Source organism: Meles meles, chromosome 16, assembly GCF_922984935.1.
Source record: "Meles meles chromosome 16, mMelMel3.1 paternal haplotype, whole genome shotgun sequence".
Classification (NCBI taxonomy): domain Eukaryota; kingdom Metazoa; phylum Chordata; class Mammalia; order Carnivora; family Mustelidae; genus Meles; species Meles meles.
This window is the reverse complement of record NC_060081.1, coordinates 76,401,381-76,424,044: the sequence shown is the minus strand read 5'-3', so window position 1 is coordinate 76,424,044 and position 22,664 is coordinate 76,401,381. Positions and strand designations below refer to the sequence as shown.

The following is a 22,664-nucleotide window of genomic DNA, read 5'->3' as shown; positions in this document are numbered from 1 at the left end:
GGATCGATGTTTGGGGTGGTTTCCCTCCTTTACATTGCATGGGTGGACCTTGGTAGCCTTCCCCTAATTCTTAAATAGTGTCGATGCTCTTGGTACAACTGGGAAGTTCAAATTACTTGCTTATTATTCTCTATATAGCAATTCCTTACCATGTGACTGGCATTTACTCTAGTAAATCGCTATACTCTAGTACTCCAGTACTACTCTAATACTCTAGTACTCTTGCGAACTGTCGGAACAAGAGGGAACAAAGCATGGTCTCTGTCCTGGAGGAGCTCTAGGCAAGTGGGAACGTTGGGCACCCCAATGGGAATAGTAACTCTGTTCTGCTGTAAGAACCATACAGGGCGTGCAGAGAGGCAGAGCAAGAGGGCACCCCACCAGATTAATGAGGTCTAGGATGGATTTCGAAGGGAGTTACATCTGACCTGAGATGAAGGAGGGATGAGTGAGGGCTAGCTGGGTGAAGGCCAGGCTGAGGGTGAAAGGCAAGGTGCTCCAAAAAGAGAGAATTGCTTTAGGAAGCCCTAGGGCACAGCCACATGATCCCAGTCTCTGCAGAAAAATATGCCCAATAACCGTGCTGGCCCCAGGATACATGATTTTTGTATACCATGTCCTGCACATCCAGCGACCGGAGAATGGTGGGGAATCCGGGTCACTGTGTTGAGTGATTTAGCAAATGCTGACACAGCCGAAAACTGGAGCAAATATGCTAGAAGTAATCTTCCCAGTGAAGTTAAAAGCGGGAGTTGATTGTGAGGGGAATTTGTGTTGTTTCCTCCTTTTGACGGCGGTTAGGACGTGATAGATTGTACTGGACCTCAGAGTGTTTGCAACTACATAATTCTCGCTTTGTCAACAGAGCCGACCTTCAAAAACAAGGAGAAATAAAGAAACCATCAAAAGGCAGTTTTTCTTTGCCTTCAGTTCATCTCCAGACACACATCACAAGCTTCCTGGTCCACCAGGGTCTTCTTCACCTCACACTCTGTCCCCACTCTGACGCTCCCCTTCTGGGCACAGCTATTACAGAAATACCCTCTCCTACCATTGTGAAGGGCTCTCGATTTCTGAATTTTCATTCAGAAAGTTTGTCCCTTTTTGTTTGGGGGCATAGGCATTGTTGAGTACAACACCCCCCACCCCCAACCCTGGCTCCCATTCCCCACATGGATTCATTTTAGTACATACTTGAATGAGAAAGTACGTGGTTCAGATGAATGTTAAGGAGATGGTAGGGAAGTGCCACCTGGATATTTTGATACTATAAATGATTGGCATTTTGGAAATACTATTTTAGTAAATGGATGTGCATTTTTGGAGTGTAGTCAAAGTTTGAATCACAGATTTACTAGGTAACATCTTAGGAAGTTTTTAAATCTGTGAAGTGGATTAGTATAACGTTCAACATCAGTTTTGGGTTTGGGAGGCACTGGTTTAGACACTTAAAAGAAAATCCTGAACAGAGTGTCTGGTACGTTGCACGTGGTGTACATGTTAGTTCCTCCCCTCACTGCTTCCCATCTCTCTTACTATACTTCGATGTTGTTCTCCTTCACGGAAACCTGGACCTAATCTTTATGATGTAGCCACCATTTCCTCGCACACTGCTTTCCGCCTGAATTTACAGAGTTTTTTCCCCCCCATTTTGGTTTGCAGCTCTTCATTTTCATGTTCAAAATTATTGAGAAAAAAGGCAAATGACTTTCTCTCTTAGGACCGTCTCTGGGGGTGTAGTCCGTGTTCTGACAAAGGAGATCACAACCTCATGTTTCTGTGTTCTAATCTCCGTGATTACTACAATGGTATTAAGATATTTTTATCGTGGGCTTGGTGTGAAAAGAAAGTGTGCAGGGTAGAACTTACTGCCGGTGAAATGTAACTCATGCCTCACATTCTCCAGAAGTTAGGTGGTTTTAGTTAATCGAAAAACACAAGGTCTTACTGCAAATCCATTTTCAATAATATTGTAAAATCCAGGCTTCATCTGGATTTTGCCATGTTTTCTCTCTATTCTCAGTCCTGGGTACCACACTGCATTTAGGTGTTATGCCTCCTCTGTCCACTTTGGTCTATGATAAATCCTTAGTCTTTCTTTACTTTTGTGGCCATGAGCGTCTTGAGAAGTATCCTCATATCCTGCAGAATGTCCTCCCATCTTCCAGTCTGGGCCTGTCTGATGTGTGTGTGTGTGTGTGTGTGTGTGTTTTAATGATTTGACTGAGGTCATGGATTTGAGGAAGAAAAGCACAAAAATGAAGTGCGTTCCTTGTCACATCATAGGAGGATACACATGACATTCACAAGACAACTCTGGTGATGTTGACCTTCATCACTTGGTAAAGGCGGTATCTGCCATGTTTCTCAACCATGCATTGCTATTTTTACCTTTCCAGACTCTATTCTTTGGAAGCAAGTGACTAAGTCTAGCCTACTCTCAAGAGGGAGGGATAGAGACTGTCCTCTGAAGGTGGAAATGTCTGCAGGTATTAAATAGAATGCTTTTGTAAGGAAAATTTATAAGCTCATTAAAAAGACCTAACTGTTTGTGGGTCTTTCCACTCTATAAATCAACTCAATAGAATATAATAAAATCCATACCTAGAGTGGTCTTGATATTCCCTCTGGTCCTTGTGATTTGAAGTATTTATATAACAAAGTGCTATTGAAATGTATTCCTGATTTTCATCTGTAAAACAGAAAGCTTGGTCTCAAATATGAGTCTTTCTATTTTCTTTTGAAAAAAGAATCCTCATATTAAAATGTTGCAAGATACATGATCCCACAGGGATTTAGCAAAAAGAGTGAAAGATGGATTACCAGCGAGTCTAGATAGCATTTCTGTCAATATTCATGGAGCATTTTCATAGGGCAAATTTTACTTATCTAGAGTAGAGTAATTTCTTCAGTGCAGTTTGCAGATAACAGAGCTATTACCAGAGATATCTTTCTATCTGAAAGACCTATCTGTATGGCAGGGCAAACATCTAATTAATAAATATCTGCTCTTATTACCTGTGAGTTACCCCCTTTCCCTTGAAACTCCAGGACCCTATCCCATTCCTTGGCTCAGGATGGCCTCACCTGCCCAACTTGTCCTTGGGTCTCATATTTTTTATGGAGCTATGATACATATGAATTGAAGTTTGTTTCCCTCTGGTTAATCTATCTCATGTCAATTTAAGGAATAGAGCAGCCAAAAGAATCTAGAAGGGAAGAGGAAAAATTTTCCTTCCCTATATGATATTATATTTATCTTTTAATATTAATAGACTAATTTGCCATGATCTTTGAGTTTTGGTTTTTGAGGATGTAACTTGTGGGCACATATAATTTGAAACTTGCATAATATACAGTTGTTCTTAATTTTTCATTGTAGTTGGTTTTATAAGATAATTTTATTAGGTAAATTTAGAGTCCCTGGAGGAAACATCAAATCATTTGGGCAAGATAATAATTAAATAATTCACAAATATCATCACCAATTATTAGTGTAGAAGTCACTGTTGGGGTCTAGTCCCCTCAAAAGATATAACAGGGGGCACCTGGGTGGCTCAGACCATTAAACATCTGCCTTTGGCTCAGGTCGTGATCCCAGGACCCTGGGATCCAGCCCCCACATCAGGCTTCCTGCTCAGCGGGGAGCTTGCTTCTCCCTCTGCCTCTGCTGCTGCTTCCCCTGCTTGTGTGTGCTCGCTCTCTCTCTCCCTGTCAAATAAATAAATACAATCTTAAAAAAAATGTAATAAAATGAGCCAACACAGTTGATAAAGAATGTTATCCTGGGGAAAAAAACCCAAAAACCTCCAGAGATGTTTTAACTCCCAACTCATTATAAAATATTGCCAAATTTTCTTGATTCTGATGGATCATTAATTGTAAAATGCACCGTCAATTTAAGGAGGTACTTCATAAGAGAAAGAAATAAAACACAACCACCTTAAGTATAACACATTGATTTCCAAGTGTTACTTAGTTTTAAAAATGTTGTAAAACTTAAATATCTAGGAAAGATGGTTTTAAACTGTAAGGGCCTATTTAGCGAGAGCGATTCCATCCGGTTAAACAATGATTCTGTGGTTTATGCAGTAAAACTTAAAATGACCCTGCCCCCCCACCACCCCCCAGGGAACTTACTTAAAAGCAAGTCGGGGAAACCGGTAGAATGTGGTCAACCAGTCCTGATAACAGAGCCCAAATACAAGGGCAGGTCAGGTCAGGTGGAGGTAACGGAGCCCGAATGCAGGGATGAGTCAGGCCAGGTGGAGACATCCAATCAGTGGGGGGCGCATACGGTCTCCCTAGCTACCAAGGAGTGTGGGCCCCACCTTTTGGGGGCCTTTTGGGTGTCAATTCTGACCAAGGTGATAGGCTATTCAAATGTCTACTATAGGGTAAATTGTGATTCAATTGGCCACCTGTGGGTGACCTACCATGACTGTGCAGCTTTCTCTGTGTGTTGCAATCTCACTGGCCACCTGTGTGTGGCCAGGCTCAACCACATGGCCCTTGCCCTTTAAAAGTTAGTCGGTAAGGCAGGGAGGGGTCGCCCTCTCTGTAAGAGGCAGCCCAGAAGGTCGGTTTCATTCTCGATGCTTGGTGGGAAATAAAGCTTTGCTTGACCTTCGCTTTGTATCAGTCTAGCTCCTTTGATTATAGACCCAACAAAACAAGAAAATAATCAAGAAGAAAATCATTTACAGAGGCTGACTATGTGCTAAGTGCTTTAATCAGCTCTCTCATTTTATCCCCTGGAAAATTCTCAGTGACTAATTGCTACTTCTATCTTTGTTGCCTAAATGAGGTAGCTGAGGTCTGGTGCAGCTGAGCCGCTGAGTCAAAGGTAGAAAGGCTTACATAAATTAAATTGTTTCTACCAGGTCATGCAGAGAGTTAGCAGGAGAGAAAGGAATCAGTGCAGAGTCTCTGTCTCAGGGTGGAATTCTGCAATGCATTTCCGTTCTAGCCACTCACTTGGATGGCAGACCACCTCCCAAAGAGATGAAGCTGGAAACAAAAATGAAAATTGCCAACTACCCTTCTCCTGTCCCCTGACAACCTCAGTTCCAACCGGAAGTTCTGAGCATTAGGCTTTAGGTCTTCCAAATTAAATGTCTTTGTGATATGTTAATCAGAACCATTAATCTCTTAACAACCACACCTGCTACAAAGCTCCCATATCCGTTAATAGGAACTCTCTCGAGTGGGGAGCAAATGAAGACGGTTCATTTCTACAGTTCCACTGTCTTTAAAAAACACGGGTAGGGGTGCCTGGGTGGCTCAGTTGTTAAGCATTTGCCTTCGGCTCAGGTAATGATCCCAGGGTCCTGGGATTGAGCCCCACATCAGGCTCCGTGCTCAGCGGGAAGCCTGCTTCTCCCTCTCCCACTCCCCCTGCTTGTATTCCCTCTCTCACTGTGTCTCTCTCTGTCAAATAAATAAAATCTTAAAAAAAAAAAAAAAACATGGGTAGTTTTGTGCAATTCAGTTAGAGGGGAAAAATAAAAGCAACTACTTTGATAAAAAATTATGACAGACTTGCATGTAGCAACAGAGAGACACAGAGATGGAGAGAGAGACACAGAGACAGAAACAGAAAGTAAAGAAAGATGAGGAAAACATGTGTTTGTTTGTTTATTTGCTTTGTTATTAAATAGAGGCTGCAGTAGGGAGCCTTAGCTTAAGGCTGGGGGGAAAAATGGTTGTGCACTCATTTAGAATATGCAAAAAACAAAATTCAATAATGATTGCATTTAAACACATTCAGAGCATACAAAATAGGCATGATGAGCCCTGTTTCGCCTGTGGTGAAGTTCAGACGAAACAGGGGAGGAAAAGTGTTTTTTCAATAGTAAAGGGCCGTCTAGAAGTAGGGATTATTTTCACAATGGTTATCAGTTTCTACCCCAGCGGCCAGAACACGTTTGGTACGCATTTTAATGAATTGCCTGGTCTCCCTGGGTCTCTGTATTCCTGTTGCACAGAGAACAGCCACGGGCATGATGAGCTGTTCTCCATCAACTGGTTGTTTCCTGCTTCTAAATCTTGCTACAGATATTCTTAAGTCTAGATATTACCTCTCACGTCCCCAGTCACGACGCCAGTCCTCGGAGAAGCAATGAATGAACCCCTGCATCAGTAGGAAATATTCTTTGGATATTGTATTGCCTTTTGCCCTTGCGGTAACATAGTTAATGTAGGAGATGACAAAGCCATGGTCCTGGGCTGAGTCATGGCGTCCCCATCAGACTGGGAGCGCCAGTCTGGCCCGTGCACCTTCGTCACCTGGAGCATGCTTACTAGACAATAAATATCGTTGCAACACAGCAAGGAGTACATAAATGGAGAAGCTTACGGGATCCAAATCCTGCAACATTGGAAAGAAGACACCTTGGCTCTTGATTAAGGAAATGGGTTAGTGGATTCAAAAAAAATTTTTTTAACTTAAATAAAAATAGGTTTTTAAAACAAACAAACAAATAAATAAATAAATAATTTTTTAACTTAAATAAAAATAGATTTTATCATAAATTTTTAAACTTAAATAAGAATAGATTTTATCATATTTATACCATAGCTGAAGGCTGGTGAGCAAATCTAAGAAAAAGGCAGGCGTCCAGAAAAGCTTAGAGCCAAGGACAGAGCAGAGGTCATGCCAGACAACGGTCAGGTCAGGACCCTGCCTTTGACAGTCTGGCTTTGGACCCCGGCTGCCGTTTTCCCTGCTAGATTCTTAAATCCACAGTAGCCTCTGAAAATCTGCTTTCCCTGTCGCCACTTCTCTGAGTGTTTTCACGTGAGATAACATTACCGTCAGGAGCATCTGACTGGCCAGATCTGGGCCTCACGCTTCCTACCAAGGAGCTGGGATAGGGATACTTATGCCAACTGGGAGCTGGGCTCTTGCCTCCCATCATCACCTAAGTGATGGGGAATCTTGCCATCGAGAAAGAGAGCCCCTAAACCCCGCAAACATCCACCATATCCCCGAGCCTCAGTTTTCTTGCCTGTATCATGCAAATATCCTTTTTAAATTGTTATTTAGCACTATGATATTTTAATCCAATATATCTTTTATCCTTTTCTGTTGCCAGGAAGAGTAAATTACATAATGCCTATAAAATACAATAAATCTTAGTTATTAATGAGTTCAAATTCTGATGCAGAAAACTATGCTGTTTCCAGCTCTCTCGTGGGGCAGTCGTGCGCCTGCGGAAAGTGTGCTCTCTCTCTCTCTCTCCCACTTCCTCTCTCGCTCTCATTCTTACAGTGTTTGAAAGCTTTGCGTTAGTCATGGTCCTCAGCTGATGGCATGGTACCAGCATTGGTCCTTATAAGGCTCTTCTGGTGTTAGTCGTTCATTCACGCATTCATTTATACATTCACCACTTCACCCCAGTATTTCCCTCCCATTCAGATGTGTTTAACGGGAATCTTTTTGTTACTTGTATTCTTGCAAAACTAGTGCTTTTGAGCCTGGATGTGTTTTCTACCCGATGCATGGCTAGGGATAGCACTCTCATCTCTCTAATACAGGTGGCTGGTGCCTCATGCCCCGGGTAGGTCAAAATGGTTATTTTTCCTGAACTACCCTTTTCTTCTCTCTCCCTAGGCATTTAAGATCCACCTGCCTTGTTATCCTCATATTTAACTTTTGTCTCCACCAGTGATGGACACATTGGTGCAGGGAACATCACCATACCTATCCCCTCGGCCCCGGGTGAAAACTTCTCAGACGCTACACTCGGGGACTGAATGGCTGGTACATCACTAAACACAGGGCAAGTGAGGGGTAAGCCACAGCGGACCCCTCCCACAGATCCCCTCCCCCTCGCCTTCCCGCAGCCGGATTACAGCCCACAGGGCGTGGGGCCCCGTGGCACCTCTCAGTCTGGCAGGGGCTCCCGCAATCTGGTGATAGAGGCCAGCGGTTCTCAAAGATTCCCTGGCATCAAGATCACCTTGAGGGTTTGTGAAAAGAGATTTGGGGAACTTCCCTTAGATTTTCTGATGGACTAGCTCTGAGATGGAATCTGAAAATATGCTTTTGCAACAAATTCAGGGCAGCTACTGTGCTTTGGCACACCTAGGGGTCCCGACAGCGCTGCCCAGAGTCAGAACCAGCACATCCTTAGGGGGTCAGCAAGGTCAAGGTAACGAACGAGAGAGTTGGGGCACCTGGGTGGCTCAGTCCGTGAAGTACCTGCGTCCTTCAGCTCAGGCTCAGGGTCCTGGGATTGAGACAGCCTGCACCCCGCCCCCTCCCTCCGCCTCGCACTCCCCCAATCCGGCTCCCTGCTCAGTGGGGAGTCTGCTTCTCCCTCTCCCTCTGCCCATTGCTCTACCTGCTTGTGCTCTCTCCCTCTCTCCCTCTGTCAAATAAATAAATACAATCTTTAAAAAAAACAAAAACGAGAGAGGATTTTTAGTTTTAGATATTAGAAACATCCAGAAATGCAGCTAACAAGTGATCGGGGGAGTTAGTGTTGGTTTGCCTCTGCTTACTCCTCCTTAGTCTCTCTCCCTCCGTCCTTCCTTCCTCCTACTGAGGGTTTCTTCTACAGTATTTGCCCAGCACTTGCTTTTACTCATTTGATGGTGAGTGGATCACGTTTACAGCAATTGTGGCTGGCCTAGAGACTCGTCAAGTCAAAGGGTCTGATCGTGGCTTATGTGCCCTCGGAAGTTTTCCACAACAGTTGTGACTCACTCTAGTGTGTGTGTGTATGCGTGTGTGTGGGTTGCTTGTGCACTGCTGGCTCTATTAAGTAGACCAATGACCTAGACCAGACATGAGTTTTAATATCGCTCATCGATATTTAGGGAGTTGTCAAGTGTGACTTTTGGCCACTTGCTAGGCATTATTTCTGATAAGATTAATTTTAATAATAGGGAGCTTATAATTTGATCTGCTTTAAATCAAGGGTTTCTGGTCATTTGACCATATGTTCCACTTCATTGAGAGGTTTTTTTTGTTTGTTTGTTTGTTTGTTTTTGCTGTTGTTTTATTGTTCCTCATTCAACTTCTTCTAAATCCAGACCTTTTTCTTTTGGAACTCAGTAGCTGTGTCTCAACCGCCCACTGCTGATCTTCCCCTTTTTACTTAATGTTTACTAGCTCTAAAACAACTGTTAGCGGGAGAGGACAGGTGCATTTTCTTTATCTTCTACATGATTCCTGAGGAGCTGGGATGACTCTGTTCTCGGGGTCTCACTAGATGCTCAGCCAGTGCTTCCTGAGTGAGTGAGTGGATGAGGTAAGAGATGGATAAAGACTGACTGTTTTTGACTATTTGACAAGTTCTGTGTTAGGTCATCACTCTTTTCTTATATTACTTAAAAAAAATTATTGATTGAAATGGCCATCTTTTTTTTGTCCTAGCTTGGGACTGAAAGCTATTTTTTTTTCTTTAGAAAAATCCTTGTTTTAATCATGTTTCAAAAGGGACTGAAAGCTATTATACTGTAGGCAAATTATATGCCTGAGAGCTTTTTCCACTTAAGAGTTTAGTTAAAATTAAGGGATAGTGCCTTAGAAATAAACCCAGCTCTAGTGAATTCCCGATTAAATGCCTAAAATCTCTTTGGTAAGTAGGTGGCAGATAAACAAATGCATATAAAAAGAATTCCAATTATCTACAATGGTTAAAAATGAGATATTCTGTTTCAAGTTAGCTTTCTCATTATTACAATGTTATTATTAAGTCAGTTTTCTCATTAATAGAGAGTTGTATATTCCATGCTGTATTTTCCAGTTTTCATTTGATAATTTTTATTTTTGGCTCTGATTATAAAAAGCAGTCAAAGCCCATTGTAAAAATGTGGGGAGAAAATAAAAGAACAATGTAAAAGAAAAATAACCACACCACCTAGATAATACCATTGTTCATTTCTTGGCAAACTTACTATAGATATATGAGTACACTTACAATTCTTTCTATATGTTTGTAACATTTTACTATTGCAATTACATTGTATTTCGAGCCTTGCTTTTATTTTACTCAGCATTATCTAAGAATTATTTCTCCATGCCAATAAATATTATTTGAAAACAGCCTTATTTTCACAGTTGCGTGGCACAATACCACAGGGATAGATCAACATTTATCTACCCAGTCTTCTGTTCTTTGGGACGGAGGTTGAATATCCTTACACATATGTGTTCCTTTGTCTTCCTCCCTCCTAGTTTAATAAGAATAGATTTGCAAGTGTGGAGTAAGGAGATAATGGTTGAGATTCTCTTAAAACATTTGATGTGCATAAATATATTTTTCAGAAAGGACTGCCAGTGTTCATTAACACCAGCAGCTATGAGTGTATTATATTGTCATGGCTAAATATTACTATGTTATCAAAATGACTACCAATGTGATGGACTAATTTTATAAGCTTCCAGTGCTTTAAAACAGAATACCCTTTAAAACAAGATATGTTCAATTAGCCTGAAAGCCATAGAAGTTGTTATATAAGCAGGTAAAGATGTTATGAGGCCTTGGAAGGAACACATTCTTCATCATATGGTAACATTTGACTTTTTCTTTCAGATGAATGATCCTTATTTCTCTGTTTTTTATTTTCTATTTAAAAAAAATGGGGAATAGAATACCTTTCTATGGATATGGTTTTCCTATGACCCATCATCCCATCCCTAATAACCTACCCTCTATAGAAGATTTCTTTTTCTTTTTCTTTTCAAATTTGCATGTGAGGACTATGTCTGCTCAAAACAAAGACACCAGGTCATCTGCATTTTATTATGAGGTTGTGGCTTCTAGTAAAAATTGGACATCAGAATTTTAGAGTCATTTCTACCTTATTCATAAAAAAATGGAGGGATTATTTTCCAAATGAATGTATGAATGTATGACTCCCTCAAAGTAAAGACCCAGAGTGGTTTTGTTCACAACTGTGTAACTTTGTTCATTAAAGGTGCTCAAAATACACCTGACATACAGAGAGAAACCCATATTCTTTCTGTGCAGTCGACAGAGTACTGTAAGATAGATTCACATGGAAATTTTCTAAATTTAGAAGGTATATGGCATAGGAGGGGTAGTGAATAAAGTAGATGGAAGAGGCTCAAATTTCAGTTCTGCTTCAAGGAAGTATTTTCGAACAAGAGATTTGATATACCCTTGCTGCCCTCCCCCCCTGCAGTCCATTCCAGTTCCCTTCCAAGCATAGGACAAGAAACATAAAGGAAATCTGGCTCTCCGTTGATGACTAACCTTTGGTGCTTTGTGGACTTGCATTCCATTTTTAGCCTAACGGGGCCACCATATTTCGTCACAAACTCTTGGGAATCTGACCATCAAAGACTCTGATGTATAATCTTTGACAGTACAAATCCTCTGACTTAATTTCTTTCTTGTCCTGGAACAAGTGAGGGGTCTGGTGGGAGGACTCCAGTGTGGAATAACCATCCTTAAAGACCCAAGGAAAAGACACGTGATCAGCATTATTGTTTGCTCTCTCCACTCCTTCTGTTTCTCTTATTTTTTTTTTTTCTCATTAAACACTGGTTTAATAGGTCTCAAAATTCTGTGACAGATTTTTGGTCAAGTTGTTTCTATTAAAAAGTACTGATTTTAAAAACTAATAACTTAAAACTGCCACACACACACAAAAACAAATGGTCCACAAAACATTCTCCTTTCCTTCTGGAGGTTTTACGATGCATTGTTATCATTAACCAGGCTTTTACTATTAAACTTAAATGGCCAACTGACACAAACAGTTCTGAGACCCTTCTCCCATCACTGATTAAGACTGGGGTGGTAGGTATTGGGGATAACACTCATTTAACCTTCTGAGCTTTCTTCTTTTTTTTTTTTTAAAGGTTTTTGTTTTATTTATTTATTGGACAGACAGACATCACAAATAGGCAGAGAGGCAGGCAGAGAGAGAGGAGGAAGCAGGCTCCCTGCCAAGCAGAGAGCCTGATGTGAGGCTCGATCCCAGGACCCTGAGATCATGACCTTAAAGCAGAGGCTTTAACCCACTGAGCCACCCAGGCGCCCCACAGCCTTCTGAGCTTTCTGGGCAGAGTTGGTGACCCTGCCAGCTCCAGCTGCCTTCTTGTCCACTGCTTTGATGACACCCACAGCAACCATCTGTCTCATGTCACGGACAGCAAAATGGCCCAGAAGAGGATAGTCAGAGAAGCTCTCAACACACATAGGCTTGCCAGGAACAATATCAACAATGGCAGCGTCACCAGATTTCAAGAACTTGGGACCATCTTCTAGCTTTTCCAGAACAACGATCTATCTTCTCCTTCAGCTCAGCAAACTTGCAAGGATGTGAGCTGGGTGACAGTCCAGCACAGGTGCATCTCCAGCACTGATGGGCCTGGACGGTTCAGGATAATCCCCTGTGCCATAAAGCCAGCTGCTTCCATGGGTGGGTCTTTTTTTTTTTTCCATTTTATTTATTTTCTTCAGCGTAACAGTATTCATTGTTTTTGCACAACACCCAGTGCTCCATGCAAAACGTGCCCTCCCTATTACCCACCACCTGTTCCCCCAACCTCCCACCCCTGACCCTTCAAAACCCTCAGGTTATTTTTCAGAGTCCATAGTCTCTTATGGTTCGCCTCCCCTCCCCAATGTCCATAGCCCCCTCCTCCTCTCCCAATCACACCTCCCCCCAGCAACCCCCAGTTTGTTTTGTGAGATTAAGAGTCATTTATGGTTTGTCTCCCTCCCATCCCATCTTGTTTCATTTATTCTTCTCCTGTCCCCCTAACCCCCCATGTTGCTTCTCCATGTCCTCATATCAGGGAGATCATATGATAGTTGTCTTTCTCCGATTGACTTATTTCACTAAGCATGATACGCTCTAGTTCCATCCACGTTGTCGCAGATGGCAAGATTTCATTTCTTTTGATGGCTGCATAGTATTCCATTGTGTATATATACCACATCTTCTTTATCCATTCATCTGTTGATGGACATCTAGGTTCTTTCCATAGTTTGGCTATTGTAGACATTGCTGCTATAAACATTAGGGTACACGTGCCCCTTTGGATCACTATGTTTGTATCTTTAGGGTAAATACCCAGTAGTGCAATTGCTGGGTCATAGGGTAGTTCTATTTTCAACATTTTGAGGAACCTCCATGCTGTTTTCCAGAGTGGTTGCACCAGCTTGCATTCCCACCAACAGTGGAGGAGGGTTCCCCTTTCTCCACATCCTCGCCAGCATCTGTCATTTCCTGACTTGTTAATTTTAGCCATTCTGACTGGTGTGAGGTGATATCTCATTGTGGTTTTGATTTGTATTTCCCTGATGCCGAGTGACGTGGAGCACTTTTTCATGTGTCTGTTGGCCATCTGGATGCCTTCTTTGCAGAAATGTCTGTTCATGTCCTCTGCCCATTTCTTGATTGGGTTGTTTGTTCTTTGGGTGTTGAGTTTGCTAAGTTCCTTATAGATTTTGGATACTAGCCCTTTATCTGATATGTCGTTTGCAAATATCTTCTCCCATTCTGTCAGTTGTCTTTTGGTTTTGTTAACTGTTTCCTTTGCTGTGCAGAAGCTTTTGATCTTGATGAAATCCCAATAGTTCATTTTTGCCCTTGCTTCCCTTGCCTTTGCCGTTGTTCCTAGGAAGATGTTGCTGTGGCTGAGGTCGAAGAGGTTGCTGCCTGCATTCTCCTCAAGGATTTGGATGGATTCCTTTCTCACATTGAGGTCCTTCATCCATTTGGAGTCTATTTTCATGTGTGGTGTAAGGAAGTGGTCCAATTTCATTTTTCTGCATGTGGCTGTCCAATTTTCCCAGCACCATTTATTGAAGAGGCTGTCTTTTTTCCATTGGACATTCTTTCCTGCTTTGTCGAAGATTAGTTGACCATAGACTTGAGGGTTGATTTCTGGGCTCTCTATTCTGTTCCACTGATCTATGTGTCTGTTTTTGTGCCAGTACCTTGCTGTCTTGATGATGACAGCTTTGTAATAGAGCTTGAAGTCCGGAATTGTGATGCCACCAACTTTGGCTTTGTTCTTCAATATTCCTTTGGCTATTCGAGGTCTTTTCTGGTTCCATATAAATTTGAGGATGATTTGTTCCATTTCTTTGAAAAAAATGGATGGTATTTTGATAGGGATTGCATTAAATGTGTAGATTGCTTTAGGTAGCATAGACATTTTCACAATATTTATTCTTCCAATCCAGGAGCATGGAACATTTTTCCATTTCTTTGTGTCTTCCTCAATTTCTTTCATGAGTACTTTATAATTTTCTGTGTATAGATTCTTAGTCTCTTTGGTTAGGTTTATTCCTAGGTATCTTATAGTTTTGGGTACAATTGTAAATGGGATTGACTTCTTAATTTCTCTTTCTTCTGTCTTGTTGTTGGTGTACAGAAAAGCAACTGATTTCTGTGCATTGATTTTATATCCTGACACCTTACTGAATTCCTGTACAAGTTCTAGCAGTTTTGGAGTGGAGCCTTTTGGGTTTTCCACATATAGTATCATATCATCTGCAAAGAGTGATAGTTTGACTTCTTCTTTGCCGATTTGGATGCCTTTAATTTCTTTTTGTTGTCTGATTGCTGAGGCTAAGACTTCTAGTACTATGTTGAATAGCAGTGGTGATAATGGACATCCCTGCCGTGTTCCTGACCTTAGCGGAAAAGCTTTCAGTTTTTCTCCGTTGAGAATGATATTTGCGGTGGGTTTTTCATAGATGGCTTTGATAATATTGAGGTATGTGCCCTCTATCCCTACACTTTGAAGAGTTTTGATCAGGAAGGGATGCTGTACTTTGTCAAATGCTTTTTCAGCATCTATTGAGAGTATCGTATGGTTCTTGTTCTTTCTTTTATTAATGTGTTCTATCACATTGATTGATTTGCGGATGTTGAACCAACCCTGCAGTCCTGGAATAAATCCCACTTGATCGTGGTGAATAATCCTTTTAATGTACTGTTGAATCCTATTGGCTAGTATTTTGGCGAGAATTTTTGCGTCTGTGTTCATCAAGGATATTGGTCTGTAGTTCTCTTTTTTGGTGGGATCCTTGTCTGGTTTTGGGATCAAGGTGATGCTGGCCTCATAAAATGAGTTTGGAAGTTTTCCTTCCGTTTCTATTTTTTGGAACAGTTTCAGGAGAATAGGAATTAGTTCTTCTTTAAATGTTTGGTAGAATTCCCCTAGGAAGCCGTCTGGCCCTGGGCTTTTGTTTGTTTGGAGATTTTTGATGACTGTTTCAATCTCCTTACTGGTTATGGGCCTGTTCAGGTTTTCTATTTCTTCCTGGTTCAGTTGTGGTAGTTTATATGTCTCTAGGAATGCATCCCTTTCCTCCAGATTGTCCAATTTGTTGGCGTAGAGTTGCTCATAGTATGTTCTTATAATTGTCTGTATTTCTTTGGTGTTAGTTGTGATCTCTCCTCTTTCATTCATGATTTTATTGATTTGGGTCCTTTCTCTTTTCTTTTTGATGAGTCTGGCCAGGGGTTTATCAATCTTATTGATTCTTTCAAAGAACCAGCTCCTAGTTTCATTGATTTTTTCTGTTGTTTTTTTGGTTTCTATTTCATTGATTTCTGCTCTGATCTTTATGATTTCTCTTCTCCTGCTGGGTTTAGGGTTTCTTTTTTGTTCTTTCTCCAGCTCCTTTACGTGTAGGGTTAGGTTGTGTACTTGAGACCTTTCTTGTTTCTTGAGAAAGGCTTGTAGCGCTATATATTTTCCTCTCAGGACTGCCTTTGCTGTATCCCACAGATTTGGAACTGTTGTGTTTTCATTATCATTTGTTTCCATGAATTTTTTCAATTCTTCTTTAATTTCCTGGTTGACCCATTCATTCTTTAGAAGGATGCTGTTTAGTCTCCATGTATTTGGGTTCTTTCCAGCTTTCCTCTTGTGATTGAGTTCTAGCTTCAGAGCATTGTGGTCTGAAAATATGCAGGGAATGATCCTAATCTTTTGATACCGGTTGAGACCTGATTTGTGACCCAGGATGTGATCTATTCTGGAGAAGGTTCCATGTGCACTAGAGAAGACTGTGTATTCTGTTGCTTTGGGATGAAATGTTCTGAATATATCTGTGATGTCCATCTGGTCCAGTGTGTCATTTAAGGCCTTTATTTCCTTGTTGATCTTTTGCTTGGATGATCTGTCCATTTCAGTGAGGGGAGTGTTCAAGTCCCCTACTATTATTGTATTATTATTGATGTGTTTCTTTGATTTTGTTATTAATTGGTTGATATAGTTGGCTGCTCCCACGTTAGGGGCATAGATATTTAAAATTGTTAGATCTTCTTGTTGGACAGACCCTTTGAGTAGGATATAGTGTCCTTCCTCATCTCTTATTATAGTCTTTGGCTTAAAATCTAATTGATCTGATATAAGGATTGCCACCCCAGCTTTCTTCTGATGCCCATTAGCATGGCAAATTGTTTTCCACCCCCTCACTTTAAATCTGGAGGTGTCTTCGCGTCTAAAATGAGTTTCTTGTAGGCAACATACTGATGGGTTTTGTTTTTTTATCCATTCTGATACCCTGTGTCTTTTGATTGGGGCATTTAGCCCATTAACATTCAGGGTAACTATTGAGAGATATGAATTTAGTGCCATTATTAGCCTGTACGGTGACTGTTACTGTATATTGTCTCTGTACCTTTCTGATCTACTACTTTTAGGCTCTCTCTTTGCTTAGAGGACCCCTTTCAATATTTCCTGGAGAGCTGGTTTGGTGTTTGCAAATTCTTTCAGTTTTTGTTTGTCCTGGAAGCCTTTGATCTCTCCTTCTATTTTCAATGATAGCCTAGCTGGATAGAGTATTCTTGGCTGCATGTTTTTCTCGTTGAGTGCTCTGAATATATCATGCCAGCTCTTCCTGGCCTGCCAGGTCTCTGTGGATAAGTCTGCCGCCAATCTAATATTGTTACCATTGTATGTTACAGACTTCTTTTCTCGGGCTGCTTTCAGGATTTTCTCTTTGTCACTAAGACTTGTAAATTTTACTATTAGGTGACGGGGTGTGGACCTATTCTTGTTGACTTTGAGGGGGGTTCTCTGCATCTCCTGGATTTTAATGCTTGTTCCCTTTGCCATACTAGGAAATTCTCTCCAATGATTCTCTCCAATAGACCTGCTGCTCCCCTCTCTGTTTCTTCTTCTTCTGGAATCCCAATTATTCTAATGTTGTTTCGTCTTATGGTGTCACTTATCTCTCGAATTCTCCCCTCATGGTCCAGTAGCTGTTTGTCCCTCTTTTGTTCGGCTTCTTTATTCTCTGTCATTTGGTCTTCTATATCACTAATTCTTTTTTCTGCCTCATTTATCCTAGCAGTGAGAGCCTCCATTTTTGATTGCACCTCATTAATAGCTTTTTTGATTTCAACTTGGTTAGATTTTAGTTCTTTAATTTCTCCAGAAAGGGCTTTAATATCTCCAGAGAGGGTTTCTCTAACATCTTCCATGCCTTTTTCGAGTCTGGCTAGAATGTTCAGAATCGTCATTCTGAACTCTTGATCTGACATATTACCCATGTCTGTGTTGATTAGGTCCCTAGCCTTCGGTACTGTCTCTTGTTCTTTTGTTTGTGGTGATTTTTTCCGCCTTGTCATTTTGTCCAGATAAGAGGATATGAAGGAGCAAATAAAATACTAAAAGGGTGGCAAAGACCCCAGAAAAATGCACTGTAACCAAATGAGAAGAGACCCCAAATTGTGGGGGGGGAGAAAGGGGATAAAAAGAGGTTCAGGAAAAAAAAAGAAAAAAATTTAAAAAATAAAACAAATAAAGAAAAAATATAAAAAAGAAAGAAAAAATATATATATTTAGATAAACTAGTCAAAAAACGTTAAAAAAGAAAAGGGTAAAAGTTTTAAAAAATTTAGCAGAAGAAGAAAAAAGAAAAAAGAAAAAAAATTGAAAAAAGAAAAAAAAATTGAAGTAGCCGCAAGACTAAAGAAACATCGGGAGAAAGCCATGAGTTCCATGCTTTGCTTTCTCCTCCTCTGGAATTGCGCTGCTGTCTTAGGAATTGAACCTACTTTCCTTGATAGATGAACTTGGTCTTGGCTGGATTTCTCGTTGATCTTCTGGGGGAGGGGCCTGTTGTAGTGACTCTCAAGTGTCTTTGCCCGAGGTGGGATTGCACCGCCCTTACCGGCGGCCGGACTAAGTAATCGGCTCAGGTTCGCTTTTGGGAGCTTCTGTTCCCTGAACGCTTTCCGTAGAGTTCCGGAGGACGGGAATGAAAATGGCGGCCTCCCAGTCTCCGGCCCGGAGGAGCCGAGAGCCTGGGGCCCCACTCCTCAGTGAGCCCCCAGAAGACAGCACCCAATCACTCCCGTATCCCCAGCCTCTAGCCGCGCTTCGAGCTCACCCAGCCCGCGACCAGTTCAAGGTAACCCCGAGCTAGGAGTTCAGTCCTCGGCTCTGTCTCTGCAGCCGGCTTCTCCGTTCTAATACCTGCGAGCTCTGAGACACTCCGACAGCCCCGATCCTTCTGTGACCCTGCGGGACCTGGGGCCACGCTGACCCCGCGTGGGCTTCACCCTGGTTTAGCCTCTGGAGCAATGTCCCTCAGTGGAACAGACTTTTAAAAGTCCTGATTTTGTGCTCCGTTGCTCCGCCGCTTGCCGGGAGCCGGCCCCTCCCCCCGCGGTCTATCTTCCCGTCGTTTTAGATTCACTTCTCCGCCAGTCCTACCTTTCAGAAAGTGGTTGATTTTCTGTTTCTAGAGTTGCTGTTATTCTTCTCTTCGCTCTCCCGTTGGATTTGTAGGTGTTTGCAATGTTTAGATAAGCTATCGAGCTGATCTCCTGCTGCCTGATGTAGTCTCAGCCTGCTACTTCTCCGCCATCTTGACTCCTCCCTGGGTGGGTCATTTTTGCTGTCACCAGGCACATTGCCACAACGAACATCTTTGACAGATACGTTCTTGACATTGAAGACCACATTGTCCCCATAAGAGCCTCACTCAAAGCTTCATGGTGCATTACAACAGACTTGACTTCAGTTGTAACACTGACTGGAGCAAAGGTGACCACCATGCCAGTTTAAGAACACCAGTCTCCACCCGGCCCACAGGGATGGTACCAATACCACTAATTTTGTAAACGTCCTGGAGAGGCAGACCCAAGGGCCTGTCAGTTGGACGAGTTGGTGGCAGAATGAAATCCAGAGCTTCCAGCAGGGTGGTTCCCCTGGATTCCCGTCTTTATGGGTGACTTTCCATCCCTTGAACCAAGGCTCTTAGCACTTGGCTCCAGCATGTTGTTCCCATTCCAACCAGAAATTGGCGCAGATGCTACTGTGTTGGGGTTGTAGCCAATTTTCTTAATGTAGGTGCTGGCTTCCTTAACGATTTCCTCGTATCTCTTCTGGCTGTAGAGTAGCTCAGTGGAATCCATTTTGTTAACACCAACAATTAGTTGTTTTACACCCGGTGTGTAAGCCAGAAGGGCATGCTCATGGGTCTGCCCATTCTTGGAGATACCTGCTTCAAATTCACCAACACCAGCAGCAATAATCAGGACGGCACAGTCAGCCTGAGATTTGTCTCTAATCATGTGTTTGATAAAGTCTCTGCATCCTGGAGCATCAGTGATAGTCACATAATACTTGCTGGTCTCGAATTTGCACAGGGAGATATCAGTGGTGATACCATGTTCACAGTCAGCTTTCAGTTTATCCAAGACCCAGGCATACTCGAAGGAGCCTTTTCCCTTCTCAGCAGCCTCCTTCTCGAATTCTTCGATAATTCTTTTGTTGATCCCACCACATTTGTAGATCAGATGACCAGGAGTGGTAGACTTGCCTGAATCTACGTGACTGATGACAGCAATGTTGTTATGAGTCTTTTCCTTTCCCATTCTGTTTTAGGTTGAGCAGTGGTTTTCATGACACCTGTGTTCTGGCAGCAAACCCATTGCGAAAAAGCTCTTTCTCTTATTTGAATGTACTCTTCAACATCGTTTTACCCATCAATTACTGAGCAGCAATCCTCTGCATGTCATTGAGTAATTTTATTGATTCCATTCTTTTGACACTTCCCTCTTTTAAGCACCTTTTTTTTGAGTAAGATTCTGAAACAAAACCACTGCAGTTTCATACTGAGGGTTAGGCATCAATAAAATCCTCAACCAAATGTGAATGCAATTAGTACGATTATAAATGCCTTTTGGAGACGCACATGGTGCTCCAAGATTGCTTGAAAGAATTGCTTGACCCAATTGGAAAAATATGGTAGAAAAGACCATTTCTGGACAAAGGAAGCACGTCTGAGGACCTGAGATGCTGGGGGAATGAATGGCCTTGCCAGGGAATCTTAGAAGGAACATGGACTCTGCTCAGGGAGAGCTGGTAAGCAAGGACTAGATTCTTCAAAACCTTTCAGGTCATAGCAGCATTTTGGTCACCGATGAAAAGTCAGTGAGACATTTTAAGTACAGAATGACAGAATTTGCTTTAAAAAGCCTTTCTTTTAGGGGCAATTTTAAACACATAAAAAATAGAAAAATATGATAAACCTTATGTGCCCATCGACTAACAGTTTTTGACTCACACTCAATCATGTTTACTCATAACCCAAACCATGTTCCCTTGTTTCTCATCACATTTATTTTGAAGTAAAACCCAAGACATCCTATCATTACATTACTCAGCAGATCTCTAAAAGTCAAGGACTCTGTCTTCAAAAATAAACATGAATACCTAAAAAACCCCAATAACTCATATTTCTTTTTTTTAATTCTTAAAAAATTTTTATAAACATATAATGTATTATTACCCCAGGTAATATGTGAGTCTCCACATATTTCTTAATATTATCAAATATCCCACCAGTGTTCAGAGTTTCCCAGTTGTATCATGTGGGGTGTGTAGGTATGTATATGTGTGTGTGTGTGTGTGTGTACATGTGTGCGAGTGTGTCTGTATGTGTGGGTAGGGGTGTGTGTGTGTACAGTTTCTTCAAGGTCCAGCTAAGATTTATACACTGCAATTATTGCTATTTCTCTTAAGTCTCTTTTAATCTATGCATCCTTCTACCATCTCTATTTCTATTCCTTCCGATTTGTTGTTGAGGAATTCATGTTATTTATGACATCATATCCCCCACCATCTGAGTGTTGATCAGTGTATCTCCATGGTGGCTTTAGCCAGTCCCTCTGCCCCCATATTTTCTGAAAATCGGTAGTTAGATCTCTGGAGCCTGCTCCTTTGCATATTCAATTTCTGGTAAGATGACTTCATAGGTGGTGGTCTGACCTTCAGAAGGCACCTAATTGTCTATTTTTACCCCCTTTTCACAGCCACAGGTGATTATTGTCTACTTCATGAATTTACTGGAGTTTAAAATAGTGATGTGTGAATTCTACCATTTTTTTCTTCATTCATAGGCAGGATAGTTTACAAATGGAAATTTCCTCATCAGTGATTTGGTTTCCCTGTGGTCCAGTCCCCCAGGAGAGGCAGGATAAATGCTTCCTCCATTCCTCATACTTCATCTTCTTACAATAACGGATTGGTCCTCCAAATTCCTGCAAAGATGAACAATGAAGGTTTTGTTTGTTTGAGTTTTGTCTTTAGCATCCATAAAAATTCATGGATTTAAACTTATTTGTTTGTTTTAATCCATTGTACTTATTATCCTTATTGATGCTCTGTAGCCCAAAAGAGCAGTCAGCATTAGGCCTTAAGACTATTGAGGATTTCTACCCCAATCCTCAGTTGAGAACTGGAAGCAGGGTGTTGTAGAAGGAGGAGTGAAGCATACACAAAACCCTTTGGCTTATCTCTTTGATTTTTTTCTAAAATATTCATCTCATCCCAATCAAAGAATGTAAGAATGATCTGGCCCAGAGAGAGAAGGGAGGCAGTTCTAAGTGTGGAAAAGTCATAGAACAAGGACACCATATTAAGTTTTGTTTTGTTTTGCTTTTTCGTGGTACATAACTCACCACAAACTTAGTGGCTTAAAAGAATCCTCTTTTTAAAAAATCTTACAGTTTTCATGTGTCAGGCATCTGGGTACACCTTAGCTTGACCCTCTGCTTAGTGTCTCACCGGATTGAAATTGAGAAAGGTGTTGACTGTGGCTGAATTCTTATCTGAGTCTCGGGGTCCTCCTCCTAAGCCCACTGGCCAGTGGGAGAGTTTAAATCCTTATAATTGTAATACCAAAGCCCAGAGCTGCTGGAGGCTGCCCCCTGTTCCTGCCACGTGCCTTCTTCACAAAAACACTAGTTTTCTTCTTCAAGTCCAACAAGAGAATCTAGTGCTTTGAGTCTAGCCACTTTCTGAAAGAGATGGCCTTATTAGGTCAAGCCCACCCAGGATAACTTCCCTTTTCATTAAGTCAACTGACTGAATTTTATTTATTTTTTCAAAGATTTTATTTATCTATTTGAGCAAGATAGGCAGAGATAGTGACAGAGATAGAGAGAGAACAAGCAGGGAGGAGCGGGAGAAGCAGGCTCCCTCCTAAGCAGGGAGCCTGATGCAGAGCCTCGATCCCAGGACCCTGGGATCATGACCTGAGCCAAAAGCAGATGCTTAACTGACTGAACCACCCAAGCACCCTCTGGTTAGAGTTTAAAATTGTATCTACAAAATCTTTACACTGTTGCCATATACTATAACGTAATCAAGGACATGATATCATATCATGTTCCCAGGGGAGAGGATCAGACAA

General features: G+C 41.6%; 1 pseudogene; it reads right to left on the bottom strand.

The window, feature by feature from the left end:
• The window catches only part of LOC123926650, a 49,890-nt pseudogene extending 30,048 nt beyond the window's left edge, over positions 1-19,842 (bottom strand).
• Between the last annotated feature and the right edge of the window lie 2,822 nt (positions 19,843-22,664).